The sequence below is a fragment of the Apodemus sylvaticus genome, chromosome 12, assembly GCF_947179515.1.
Source record: "Apodemus sylvaticus chromosome 12, mApoSyl1.1, whole genome shotgun sequence".
NCBI classification, from domain to species: Eukaryota; Metazoa; Chordata; class Mammalia; order Rodentia; family Muridae; genus Apodemus; species Apodemus sylvaticus.
The window spans coordinates 1,826,332-1,839,797 of record NC_067483.1 but is presented as its reverse complement, the minus strand read 5'-3'; positions in this window follow the sequence as shown (position 1 = coordinate 1,839,797).

The window sequence follows — 13,466 nt, the reverse complement described above, 5'->3', positions numbered from 1 at the left end:
AAGCCTCTTTTGCAATCCAAGGACTCCATCTCCTTAAGCCCTAGCCTTTTCCTGTGTCTGTAAAAATAACTTCCTTTCTTGTTTTCTGCAGATATGGAAATTGGCATAAACAGAGGATAAGTAGGAGCTTAACTAGTTCCTACTACTTCAAATATTAAAGGAAAAGAGTTGTGGTCCAGGTACTTTGTCCTAAGACATCATACTCTATCATCTTTTGCAGACCAATAAAATCCCACTTCTCATCAGAAGAGAGCACTTCATCCCAAGTTTGGGAGGAGGGGGTTGGTTAATCCTTTGTTCTTAGAATTCTGACTTGTGTACATCCAAGTATAATGAATGTTTGCTATTAGAAACATATTTTGGGGTTCTGTAATATGAAAATTAATTTGGGTTAACTACTCATAATAAGTTACAGTATAAGATAAAAATATTTTCACATATCAAGTGAAATCCTCTGAAGTAGTTGGAACCTAGAGAAAGTCACTGGTCTCATAGTAGTTATTGGTGTGCCTAATGAACTGTGTTGGGGATTCATGCTGGAATTTTATAGCTTTCATCCACAAGGAAACATTGTATTTTCTGATAATATTTATTTCAAAAATGTGATTTGTGCATTGTAATAGGGACAAAATAAATCACTCTCATGGTGTGGTGTCGATCAGCAACATAATGCATTAATACATGCTATGGCTTGCATTTTAAAATTTAGTGTGTGTGTGTGTGTGTTTGAGTTATATGCACATGTATGCATATTGTGAGAGCATGCCATCATACATATATGGAGGCCAGAGTTCAATGTCAAGTGTCCTTTACAGCTCTTTACTTTTGAGACACCATCTCTATATAATCCTAGAATTTACTATTTGCATTGAGAGTTTACCTGTGTAGCCCCTGAAAAGTTTACCTGCTGAGCCACTTCCCCACCCCTGTGATTTCTTTTAAGGTTATTATTTCCTCTATAATTATACTTCTAAGTTGTTATTCAATCAGTAGTTTCTCTCTTTAATTCCTTTAAGAATTTCTTATCAGGTCCCAGTAGTACACACCTGAAATCCTATTTGTGTTTTGCACTTAAAGGGTATCCTCGCATTGAGAGGCCCAAAGAATGCTGCTAAAATCACACCACACAATAGCCTTCATGCAAGAGACTTAGCGGAGAGGAAGTGATCTCAAAAGGCTACTGGGACAAAATGAGAGAGAGAAACTAGGTCATAATGACTTGGACTATAGGTATTATGGGGCATGAATATAGGGGAACTATGCAATCATGGAAAGAATGGAAATGTGTAGAATTGGCTTCTAGTGATGAGTCACTGAAGTTTGGGTGGGGTCTGGGGAGCCCCTGGTTCTGGAACATGGGTGGTTCTTCATTGATCAACATTAGTACCATGGAAGTTATGGCCTGAAGATGCAGAATGCGTAGATAACCTGCACTGAATAGCATGCTCAGTAATAGCCTAGCCTACATAGTGAGACTCTTTTAAGAACAAATCAAAACAAAATCTTAGTGAATTCTGTAAATATATTTTTACAAAACTGGTTCTGTGTAAGTGTAGGTATATCTCTATATACTTAAACAGAAAGCATTTTTAAAAAAAAAAATCTAAGGGTAACCATGTTAATGGTTTGCCAACATTTAACAGGTAAAATTCAATTTCACATCATAAACTTAATTCATAACACCTATAATCCTGTTTTGTTTGTGCTTCTGTACATGACACTGTAACAAGTGTACCAAAGCAAGAGTAGTTAATGTAGCAAACTTCTATTTCTCATAGTCTTGGAGGGTCTGAAGAAGTTCCTATTTCTGAATTGGCTTTTCCCCCATCTGTCTCTCTCTGTCTTTCTGTCTCTGTCCCTCCAACTCTGTCTCTCTGTGCCTTCCTTTCTGGCTCTCTTTCTCTCCTTTCATATTTTCATATTACCTCTACAATAGCAAGTAGAGAGACAGAGGAAACAAGCTTTATAATATTTTTATAGAGGCAATAATTCACCACGAAGAGTTGCTCCTAATTGCTTCCTAAAGTTTTCATTCCCAATGCAATTACACTGGAAAATTTACAGGGTCATATAATTTTGGTAAGCAGGAATATATTCTAAAAGTGGCTTTTTCAGAACTGCTCAACTGAAGTAACACCTAGCCTTCGCTCAGGTGTGGTTTCTCCTAAGATATCCATGCTCTTTTATTTGGTATCTTTACTAACATTCATTAGTTCAATTTCAGCATTTAATTTGGGAGTTATAATTCTTGTTTGATTTGGTATGATGCATGTTTGTGGATGTAATAGTCACAACTGGCTATAAATTGTTTTCTTTCCGTGTACTATCTATTGTACTGGAGTTATGTGGTTGCAGCCTATTCTATTTGCTAATTCCCATTCCATAAGACCCAAACAGCTTCTTTCTTTCTTTCTTTCTTTGTTTCTTTCTTTGTTTCTTTCTTTCTTTCTTTCTTTCTTTCTTTCTTTCTTTCTTTCTTTTCTTTCTTTCTTTGTTTCTTTCTTTGTTTCTTTCTTTCTTTCTTTCTTTTTTTTTTTTTTTTTTTTTTTTTTTTTTTTTTTTTTTTTTTTTTTTTTTTTTTTGCCTTACTAACTTTTCTAGACAGACCTGTAATACCAATTGAGGATAGATTTAAATTTTATTAGGAGGCCTCGGAATTCACAAGTTTCCTGCTTACATGTACACATTCTATAATGACTGTTATTTTGTATGATGTACCTTGATTTTATTCCTTTTGTTCCAGGGGAACCAATGGCCTAAGGGGACCTGTGCAGTTGTTTCCTTTTAAAGTTATTCCTGGACCCACCCTAGAATTGCATGTCATGAAGAGCACAGACTTCTATTGTTAGGAGCCCCAGTACATTTAGTATGGGCATTTAAAGTAATGGCTTGCTCTGGAGATTGAAATTGTAATGATGCTAGTCTGAAAACCAATATTGATTCTCTAGCTCTACTCTATACTGTCATTCCCAACCAATGGTTTCCAAGTCAATTCTAAGTTAAGCCAACATATTTTATTTATGTAATTCTAGAAGAAGCATTATTATCAAATAGCCTTCTTGTAACTCTCTACCCAATGAACATCTTCCAGCTTAACAATCAAGTTTCACTTACTGGCTACATGGATTTCATCTACAATCTTCTTTCTCTTTGCAGGCATATAAAATTGGTTTCAAAGTTAGTTTGAATTTAGTGTTCAAAGATATTAGAAAAGAAGAAAAGCTGTCAGCAAATTGCTGACTCAATTTACAGAGCAGATGCAAATTTCCATAATTATCCCACATTTCCTTAATTGAAGATGTATTCCCTAAACACTTATTAAATTTGCACCTTAAAAAAAACAATTTTTGACTTTTAGTCTCTTAGACATAAATGCTTGCCATTTTCTCCAAAGCAATGTGAATTTTATTAATTCACATAAATTTCCCTCTCTTGAAATTGGTTTGTGAAATTAAAGCATAGAAACACCTTCATATTCAGTTGAATTTAGAAGAGGGAGTGTATTAAATGGAATTATTTGAATTATTTAATAACATACTGATACATGGATTTAGTCACAAAATAGTAACCTCATCTAAAAATATATTTCCTGGCTTTCAACCTGCACCTCCCTATTTGACACTCACAATGACAAATGAATATCGCCATTGCTTGATTCACTACTTACCCCTGTGCTCTGGTTCAGCTATTATACATTAGGAAATGAAGAGTCCAGTTCAATTACTATCCTTGTTTTGCAAACTCTCATCCTGAACTTCAGGGTATGAAGAACACATCTCGAGGTGGCACCACATCAAACAAGATGTCAGTTGTCACTTGTTGGGGCCATTAACTAGACAGGTCCAAAATAAAACTCCAAACAGAGAGGACATGTCATGCATTCTATAAATTGTGTATTCTGAGAACGTATTAAAGCTGACAGAGAAGGGAGGCAGTGGTTGGAGGGTCCCTGATTGCATTGTGTACTTGATTCTCTGTTGACTTTGGTTATGCCACACCTTTCTATTTCCTGGAGAAATAAATTAAAAGTCAGAAGTAATTTGCCTGACAGAGGGTGCAGGTGGAATTTTGCTCTGAAGAGAGTCTGCACACTGTGAAATCCAATTTAACCCCTTGATGGGGGAATAGCACATTTTCTTTGGCTGACAGCTTTGTGGCAGCTAAAATAGGGACCTGATTAAATAGAGACACTGAGAGATTGAGGTCTTGTTCTAACAGCAGTGGGATCAAGGCCTCTAATCTTATCTCCCACACACTGAGATGAACTGAGAACTGAGGCCTGAGAGATTAGTCTGGCTGCTTTGTGCAAAAGGAGGGCAAAAGAAAGAAAGGCCAAGAACACACAAAGTATTCACAAACCACAACCATTACAGAAAGATACAAATGAGATATGTGGAAACAGGAAAGTTGGAACTGTATGCTAAAACAGAGAAGAAAAAAAAAGCTTCCCTAAACTTTAAATGAAATGATGAACTGTGGGAAAACACTTCCACTGAAAGTGTTTTTGAAAGGCTGAATGTTTTGTGATACAAAAATAGTGATTTTGAGATGAAGTGAGGATATTATAATTCAATTCGTTATAATTTTCATGATCACATATATCAGGGAAAATTACTTCTTTGCATATTTAGTACAATTAATGAAAGCTAGCCAAAGCATACCTGTCTTATAAACTCAAAAATATACTACTTTGTATGTTCACTAAGTCTTAGAGACTGTACTACCTAAGAATTGAAATTAATTTTTTATCTCTTTACTCCTCAATCACAGTAAAAATGAAGAAGCTAAAATTTTGACCTACTAATAACATACATTTTATAATGTCACTGGTTTGGAGTGTAAGCAATTGAAATGGGGTGTCAAATATAAAGCAGATAACCTAAATAGTGCGGCTCTCTCACAATTTTTCAGTCAGATATCCCAGTGCATGATTTCTATTTTTTTCTGGTACTGAGATGTTTACCTCCAAAGGCACCAAATGGTTCATTCCCTGTAAGACACTTCTGTCTACCATGCAATCTTTTATTAATTCAGGTGTGGAATTTGGAAGTACAAATTGCCATTTTTATACAAAGGTTCTTCCCAATACTTGTAGAATGTAAGAAAATATTATGTAGTTAAGGTATAGATTTAGATAAATGAGATATACATCTATGTACATCTACAAAATTTGTTAAATATACGTGAGCATTTCCATTTTATTATATTTCTTATTTATTATTTATTTACTTACTTAGTGAGTTAGTTAGTTGGTACATTACTCAGTTTACAACTGGGATACAATCGGGTACCTGGAATACACAGGACAAGTTTTCTTCTACTGAGCCACTCCCCAGACCTGCATCGTACATTTTCATTTTCAAGGACTTATGAAGTCCCACCCAGACACAACAGGTAGTTCTCTAAGAAACAAGGTGGATTGTAGTTGTATTTCCTCAGCTAATTTTATCACAGAGTCTTCTTTCAGCACTCATTGAGATAGGATATAGTATTAAACCTTAAACATTAACATTCTTCATCATCTGCAATACCCTCTCTGTCTTGATGATGTTTGGTCCTAAAGTGGCCTTGTCTGAGCAGACCTTAGGATAGTCTAACCAACCTTGTAAATCAACTACATGTGTGTGACTGTTGCTTGGGTAATAGGTATTTCCTGACACATTTTACATGTTAGGCTTTGATATTCTTTCTAGTTCCCGAGTCCCTTGGGCAAATCTCCTTTACTTATAGGAGCTTTCAAGCTGAGACACTTTAGCTCCTCTTGTTGAAGTGTTGCTTTTCAACTGTTAATATTCCTGGAATAAGAAAATGATTTCATGGGGAATTTACCTTTCTGAATATTCTTATGGGAGCTCGAAAGTACATGTACATTTCTATATTCCTTTATTTTGTTTAGTGATTTTTTTCAAAGGAGCACAATATTTACAATATCTATACCACATGATAAAAAACTATCAAACCTAGTAAAAATAAGTCCCAGAGTCAAAGATAGGGTTTCCAGCTACACTAAATCTCATAGAAGAGAAAGTGGGAGGTAGCTTTAAACACATTGGTACAGGAAACAATTTATCGAACAGAACACTAATTAATGTCTCAGGCTGTAAGATCAACAACTGATAAATGGGACATCATGAAACTCAAAACTTTTATAAACAATGGACATTGTTAATAGGATAAAATAGCAGCCTACAGATTAGGAAGAGATCTTCACCAACCCGACATCTGACAGAAGTCTAATATCCAAGAAATTATAAAGAAATTAGACACCAACAATCCAAATAACCCAATTAAAAATAGGGTACAGAGCTATACAGAAAATTCTCAACAAAAGAATCTCAAATGGCTTAGAAGCACTTCAAGAAATGTCCTCAGTCATCAGGGAAATGCAAATCAAAACAACTCCGAGGTTTGGTCTCATACCAGTCAGCATGACTAAGATAAAAATCTCAAGAGATAGCACATCCTGGTGAGGGTTTGGAGAAAGGTGTATCAGTGAATTTAGCTATGCACTGGATTTGTGGGTTGCACACTTCCAGCCATTAGCCCAGGTGCTCTTTGGATCTGAAAATGAAAGACACTCACTCTCATTAGCTTATTTTTGAAATGCTGTGATTAGCAAAATGGCTGGTCAGTTTGAATCCTCCACCTGCTATAGCAACCCCAATCAGGGAAGTATCCAGTGGCCCCTTACCTGAATTCTTACATGGCTTGTTGGCTTCCTCTCTCCTTCAGCATCATGGGAATCTTCTTCCTCCTCTTCCTCCTCCCCTCTGTCCTAGGGGAAGCAAATCTAAAGGTCATGCTTCATCTCCCTTTGCCCAGCCACTGCCTTTGGCTCTTTATTGGTTGATCAAGAGCCAATTGGGAATAAGGACCTTTAGTGTTTGGACACACAGATTCCCAATTAAATCAAAGCATTAGAACCAATCCCAAACAGGAAGGGGAACACTCCTCCATTGCTGGTAGAAGTGTAAGCTTATACAACTTTGGAAATCAGTTTAAGGGTTTCTCTGAAAACTGGGAATAGTTCTACCTGAAAATGTAGCTATACTACTCCTGAGCATATACCCAAAAGGTGTTCTACCATCCAAAAAGACACTTGTCCAACTATGTTCATAACAACTTTATTCCTAATCGTCAGAATCCAGAAATAACTTAGCTATCTCCTAGTTGATGAATGGATAAAGAAGAATGGATATTTCATTGTGTACATCTACACAATGAAATACTATTCAGCTATTAAAAACAAAGGTGCCATGAATTTTGCAAATAGATGGAACTTGAGAATATCATCCTGAGTGAAGTAACCCAGTCCCCAAAATGTATGGGACTATATTTATAAGTGGATATTAGTCATAAAGTACAGGATATCTATGTTATACTCCACTGACCCAAAGAAGCTAAACAAGAAGGAAGGCCCAAGGGAGGACACTTGGATCTCACTTAGAAGGGGGACTAAAAGTCATAAGAGGCAGATGGAGGGTGGGAACTTTGTGGGAGAGGGGTTCTGGAGTCGTTCAAGTTCAGGTGTGGGGAGGGACAGGAGAGATGGCCAGATGGTCATGTGAATGAATGTAAATCTGAAACCAATGAGTTAGGAGTGAGGGGGCATCTACAGGACAAGACTGGGACCTGGAATAAGGGAGGTATTCAAGAATCAAAGGGAGAGAGACCTTAGCTGTAATTCACAGCATTGGGGATATGGAACCTGAAGAGGCCACCTACTGTAGACAGGCAGGAACCCCAGTGGAGCAATAGAGACACAAACCAACCCACAAAACTTTTGACCCAAAATGCAACCTGTCTACAAGAAATTCATGGATGAAAGGTGGGAGAGTTAGGAGGGTAGAGACTGAGGGATTGTCCAAACCATAGCATGCTCAACTTGAGACACATCACATTGGCAAACACCAATCTATGCTAATTTTAATGATATTCTATTATGCCTGTCTGCAGGAGCATAGCATGGCTGTTCTCTGAGAGGCTCTACCCAGCAGCTGACTTAGAGAGATGCAGGCACCCGCAGCCAAACGGTGAATGGAGGGAGCTTGGTGACTCATGGAAGACTAGGAGTAAGGATTGCAAACCCTGAAAGGGATAGGAACTCTACAAGAAGACCAACAGAGTCAACTGACCATGCACCCTCGGGGCTCTCAGATTCTGAACTACCAACCAAAGGATATACACAGCCTGAACCTAGGCCTCCATGCTCATATATAGCAGATGTACAGCTCTACTTTCCTATGGTCCTAAACAACTGGAACAGGGGCTATCCCAAAAGCTGTTGCCTGTATGTGGGATATGTTCTAGTAACTGGGCTGCCTTGTTTGGCCTCAGTGGGAGAGGATGCTTCTAGTTTTGCATGCTTGATGTGCCAGGGTGGGAGGATATTGAGGGTGTCCCCCACCCATTCAGAGGAGAAGGGGACAGGGTATGGTTGGAAGGATTGGAGGGAGTGGCCGGGAGGGGGCAGTGAAGGGGATGTAAAGTGTATAAGTAAAAAAAAAAAAAAACAAAACAAAAAAAACCAACAAAAAACAAAAAAACAACAATTAATTAAAAGTAAAAAATAACACAACAACAACAAAAACACCAAAAATCCCTACAGGGTTTCTATACATTCTCTAACATAGGTGAGAGAAAGTCCCAGAGAAAAGGATGTCGGACTCTCCTGGAAAAGAATAAGTAATTTAAAAACTCAGCATCATTTTGAATTGTGGACATGACATTTTTCTAAGGGTCATTTACTCCAAAACCCCATGAGGATAGTGAGACCCACTTCACATGCTTGTTGCAAGAATTAAATGAGATGATTCATGCCCTAACCCTAACCCTAACCCTAACCCTAACCCTAACCCTAATCCCTAACCCCTAACTGCTGCATACTACAGTGAAAGGAGATGAGGGAGCAAGGTCCTTGAGTGTGGCAGAGGCTTTCTAGCCTCAGGTAAGCTAAATCAGAGGTTGGGTTGCCAGAAAGCTGTGGCTACACAGAACTCCCACGTAGTCAGTGGCCCTGGCTTCTTGTATCAGGAATGAGAAAAATTAATTCCCGGTCTGTCATGTGTGAGATTTTAGAAGTGTTTACCATAGGTTTGTGATTGGGGGCTTAAGATAAAGCAAGCAAAACCACTGGAAAGCAGGTTCCCATAGCTTGGGATAGACAAAGCTGATAGTCTAAGGGCTTTTTTGATAACTTGTGGCTGACTATAGATTGAGATCAAGGATGAGCTTTTCTATCCAGTTTATCCTCCTATGCGTGTGTTTTTCTATCCTGGTGGTTGGACTAGGGTTTGGGCATCTAGCATTGCCTCTGGCAAGAACATATATGGCATGTCTGTCTGGCCTCTATCCAGGTTAAAACTGAAACCAGAAAGGGAATGATTATCTCTGCCTGGACCACTGCTTGCCGTTCTGGCCATAGACGGGACTCAGAAGTCCTTCGTTTTTGAAGTCCTGTACCTATCTGCCAGACTAACTCCTAGCTCCTCTTCTCGTGGTTTCAGGACTCACTTTTCCTCTTTTATCCCATGTTACTTGCCAATCTAGATTAAAACCCTTTGTCCTTTATGCTAAATGATGTCTATGATGAGAATTTAACCTCTAATGTATTTACTATTTGTACATCACCCTCCTGGTTGGGATTAAAAAGGAAGCTAGCTATCCAAACACATTTTGTGTATCTTCATACAGAGTGAGGTGGCCCCTGAGGAAAACCAAAACCGAAAACCTTATTGAACAACAGTTTGCCTTTCCTTAAGGAGAGATAGAAAAGTCATACTACAAGATAGGGTTATTTGTTGATATAAGTTCTGCTAATCCACAATTCCCAAGTTAAGTTTGAGTTTGGAACACATGAAGATGCAAGGTAGGATATGAGCTATCCATTCTCTCCCTTTATGTATTATGATCCAGGGAAGGGTGTGTTTGGGAAGGCAACAGTCACGTTAGCAATTCAGCAAATAACTTCCTGAATCTGCTGCTGCCCAGCTTTTCAGGGGTAACAACTTCTTTTGCAGAATAGTTCTCATTGTTGCTTTGGGAGCCATTACTGGAAATTCATCTAGGAATTCTTGTCTTCATGCTGCTAAGCAATTTCAGAGCCAGTTTCCTCCCCTTGATGTGATAAATCTCTTTAATAGAGTATATTCTCTCCACTGTTTTTTGAATGACACAGGAAGTAATAAGAAAACAATAAATCACATGGTGGTGGTTATTCAAATACTCAGAGAAGGTAGAATGTGAAAACACTTCAAAAAGAGCCATGTACGATTCTGACACAAGAAATCTTGAATAGAATGTGAAAATGACTTCGTTATTTGTTTTTTTGTTTGTTTGTTTGTTTTTAATCTCAGGAGACTCAGTTTAACCCCATGTGTAAAGGCCATCTTTTTGAAAGACATTTACAAATTCTAGAAAGTAGAATCTTTGGAAAGGAGTTATTTTTCCATTCATTTCTGAATAAGGGAATAAAATTTGAATTTGCTATTGTGTAGACACTTCCTCAGAGCCTGCCTAAGAATTACTTTGGAAAATTCTAGAAAAGAGTATGAATCTGACCTAAATAGCCAAAATTTTGAAAATCATTTACAGCCCTTTCTGCTTTTCACTTAATAACTTGTTTATATAAAATATAAAGACCTCTTGAAACAGAAATTATCTGAGTTGCTTTAAATTCTGGTCATCAGCAAAGACTGAAACACAGTTTTCTGATCCCCAAACCTGAGACCATTATTTTCACAATGGTCTGTCCTGTTACAAAGTCCACCAGAAATGCTTTAACTCAAGTAGTCTGAGATACACTTCTCTGGCACACGTTCTCCCCTCCCATAACCCCGTCTCTTTCATTGAGCATCCTAAGCTAATTTCAAAGTGCATCATCTTCCAGTCATAGACTCTTCATTGCTGGGATTCCAGACAGGGACCAACCACCCAGCTAGGAACACACTCTTGGGATATCAAATCTTTCTCTGTGGAGAAAACACCTCACACTTCAAAGCAGATATTCAGCATAGGTTCGAATTATATATATAAAAAATAACTCCAAGAAAAACTCAGATTTCATATTGTAAAGTTGACTCTGAACAAAGCAGTCTTTTTATGAGTAGTCAACTTCTTACCTTGCCACTGTTTTCAACTTTCAATAAGTAGAATTTCTTATTGTCTTAGTCAGGGTTTGTCTTCCTGCACAAAACACCATGACCAGGAAGCATGTTGGGGAGGAAAAGGTTTATTCAGCTTACACTTCCACACAGCTGTTCATCATCAAAAGAAACCAAGACAGAAACTCACACAAGTCAGGAACTTGGAAGAGGGCCATGGGGGGGGGTGCTGCTTACTAGATTGCTTCTCTTGGCTTGCTCAGCTTGCTTTCTTATAGAACTCAGGACTACCAGCCCAGGGATGTTAGTTCCCACAATGAGCTGAGCCCTCCTACTTGATCACTAATTGAGAAAATGCCTTACAGCTAGATCTCCTGGAGACATGTCCTCAAGGGAGGCTCCTTTCTCTTGATAACTCCAGCTTGTGTCAAGTTGACAAACTAACCAGCCAGTACACATGTTTATTCTCTGAGTCGAGAAGTATTTACTTTTATGGCCATATGTCTTTATAGTAGAGGAACATTTGCTTTGTCATTATTGGTCATTTTGATAACCATGTGTGCTACTTGTACTGGAGATGATAATGACGTGTGGAAGAAGGCTGTCCTGTAAGAGCTCCTGTCTCATGTTTGGAAATAACATCTATTCACCTGGCACAAGTGTTGTGCAAAGTTTCTACACATGCATGTATTCAGCAAGGTTTCCATAGTGCTTCACTATAAAAGAAAATTTGCATTTCTTTACTCTTTCTTTCTTTCCTTCCTTCATTCTTTCTTTCTTCTTTCTTTCTTTTTTTCTTTTCTTTTCTTTTTTCTTTTTTGCAGGCACTCTTCTAAAGAAGCTCTCCAAAATGAACCTATTAACTACTTTTTGACTGACCAGTCAGAGTACTAGATGGCTCTAAACGTGAACAGCGTAGATAATTCTAGTTTAGACAGAAACATGTCTTCATGGGAAGGGTTGATGGCACAGAGTCATTAAAGATGGCCTAATGTATAATTTTATGCCATTCCCTTCCCCAGAATAGCAAAGATCAGACAATAAAAAAATATGTTAAGAGATGCTCACTACTCTCTTTCTGGTTTAAAGTCATAGACTTCTCATATTAGGTTCGCTTATCATCTCTGATCTACAACCTAGCTTCACATTTATCTTTTGTAAGGGGAAGATAGGGTACACCTTTTATTCAACTTTACAGCAGAGTCCACTTAGTGTGGCTTATATGTATATGTTTTTAGGGTTGGTTACTTGGTGCTGAATAACCAATTAGGGGACTCATCACTGGGGAAGATTACTTCTCCCTATGTCAGCAATCATTAAGGTATTAAGGTTTTCTAAGCAGTCAATGCCTGACAAAAATCAGTAGGAACCAAGCAATTATCATGATAAAAACATAAAATCTTGGAAATGTTACACACATTTAGTTAGATTTTAATTTGGTAATATTTAAAAGCATAGCCTCTTTTTCTATTACATACAGAGTTAGCTTACCTTGAATATCATGGCTTGTTGGGGTTATAGCTCCTCTTTTTCCCATTATTAAAATGAAAATTAGTAAAAAAGACTTTTGTATGCGGATATAGATGTCCACCTTTTTATATATAATCTTGCATATTCCTGAAAAACAAAACCATAGCAATAAAATAATTTTAATATATTATTTAGAAATATTAACATAAAGTATTTCTGAGCCTTCAATAATTTTCATTACCCTTGACTATTAGAAAAGTAAAATACAATTTAATTTCTTTCTAGAATTTGTTTTGGGAGAAAATCTTTATCAAAATTTATGTTGCCAAACAAAATGTTTATAACCATACAACTTTCTTTCTTCAATGAATGTTGCTTTGTTTTAATTTTAAAAAATGATTTTCAAGGTCCCTGAGAGGGCTCAGCCTGGAAAAACATTTTCATGAAATCTGACAATCTGAGTTCAATCCCTAGAGCCTAGAGTGAAGCAGGAGAAAGCCAACTCCTGAAAGTTGTCCCCCAACTTTCCTGTGTGGACAATGGCATGTACAACACACACACACACACACACACACACACACACACACACACACTCATGCAGTAACAAGCAAACAAACAAGTAAAATGGATTGAAAGGACATAATTTAAAAATGCAAATCTGGCCCATTGCCTTAACCACTCGATCCTCTCATCCCATCCCGCATCTCAGACTCTGCTGCCTGCCTTCCATCCCCTTAGCCCAGCTGGACTCTTTGGTTGGGCCTTAGTGGGAGATAACCCAGAGCAGGGTGCTACCCATGGGGAGCTTCACCTTCTCTGTGGAAGAGGGGAGGGGTGTGGCAGTGGGAGCTGGTAAGAGTGGGCCTGGGAGAGGTGCTGCGATTAAGATGTAAA